This window comes from Apium graveolens, chromosome 3 (genome assembly GCF_009905375.1).
Source record: "Apium graveolens cultivar Ventura chromosome 3, ASM990537v1, whole genome shotgun sequence".
Lineage (NCBI taxonomy): Eukaryota > Viridiplantae > Streptophyta > Magnoliopsida > Apiales > Apiaceae > Apium > Apium graveolens.
In genome coordinates this window covers 194,322,934-194,324,514 of record NC_133649.1, presented here as the reverse complement: position 1 = coordinate 194,324,514, position 1,581 = coordinate 194,322,934, and positions in this window count along the sequence as shown.

Below are 1,581 nucleotides of genomic sequence, written 5' to 3'. Positions count from 1 at the left end.
TAAATATTTGATGAAATGTTGATTTCTAAATTTTATAAAGTCCCAAAAATAAATATTGAAAGTATAAAGTCATAAAAACAATTTTAGAGAAAATCCACATATTTACACAAATAACTTGTATCAAATCCACTTTAAAAGTGAAAACAATTCAATATACTTAATAATTAATTACACGAACAATCATGTACCTCATAATCACCTACACAGATAAAAATAGAACAACCCATAGCTGACAGAAGCTATACACATATATTATTCATTTAATAATTCCATAATTACGCATTTAAATAATATAAAAATACACGAGTCGTTATATCTTTCCCCCCTTAAAAAGATTCTGTCCTCGGAATCTGATCCAACTAAATAATTGAGGATATTTGTCAAGCATATCTGACTCTAACTTTCAGGTAGACTCTTCTATTCGAGGATTTATTCATCGTATACCCACTATAGACATAAACCCATTACTAAGGACTCGCTCTTAACGATCTAGAATTCGGATTGATCGTTTTACGCAGAATAAATTTGGGTAAGAGCACATTGGCTCCTAATCAATAACTTGCTTTGCATTAGATACATATCGCCCTAATATTGATACGCAAGACATATTATATATATATACAACTGCAGTAGCCACGTCAACTCATGGCAACTATACCTATATTTAACCATACCTCGAATGACTCACTGTATTGAGGACTCAACTTGTCCCATTCTGTTCAAACTTAACCAATCTCTTTTAGGGTAAAACTTTCATCTATACCCCGATCCTCATTCTATCTATTCATATCGTTTCGATAAAAATCTGCTTTCTTTCTTTGTCTACTCCGAGTGGTTTCAACTCTCTTCTGAACCAACTCCACTACACTCTTGAAGTACTGAGCTAATTCAGGATTTAGCAATATCTCTAGTTCCACTTTTTCTCACTAGAGTGAGGACCCATGCTTATGTCCATACAAGGCTTCACAAAGTAGCATTCTATTACTAACATGATAACTATTATCATAGAAATCTCGATCTATGGTAGGTGATTACCACAATTCCCTTTTTAAACCCATCATATATATTCTCCACATTTTTTTTATATTGCCCGAATCACCTTCTCACTTTGACCCTTCATCTAAGGATGATAAGCAGTACTCATTTTCAACTTAGTTCCAAACATTCGAACACCTCTTACTTATTCTCATCCGTCAAGGTTAGAAAGAAATCTCATATATTCACTTCTTATCACCTTTAGGTATTCGAACTCCAACTTTTAATCTTTCCAATTCTTCTATTAAGTCAATCCCCGAGGAATAACACATTCCTTAAATTAGATCACATAAGTAATCAATTATTAATAGGGGTTACTTATTCTTATTTGTTATTTTGTTAAATTCCCGATAATCGTTACACAACCTCATAATTCTATCCTTTTTCTCTACAGCATCATTAGTATGCTCACTTTCCTCCTCTTCATAACTTTTACAATTACCAACTATTTATTTCATTCCACTTGCCTCCAGACACTCCAGACATTTATTTATTACTCAAACTTTTCAACTTCTAATAATCAGCACATAATCTTCATACATCCAT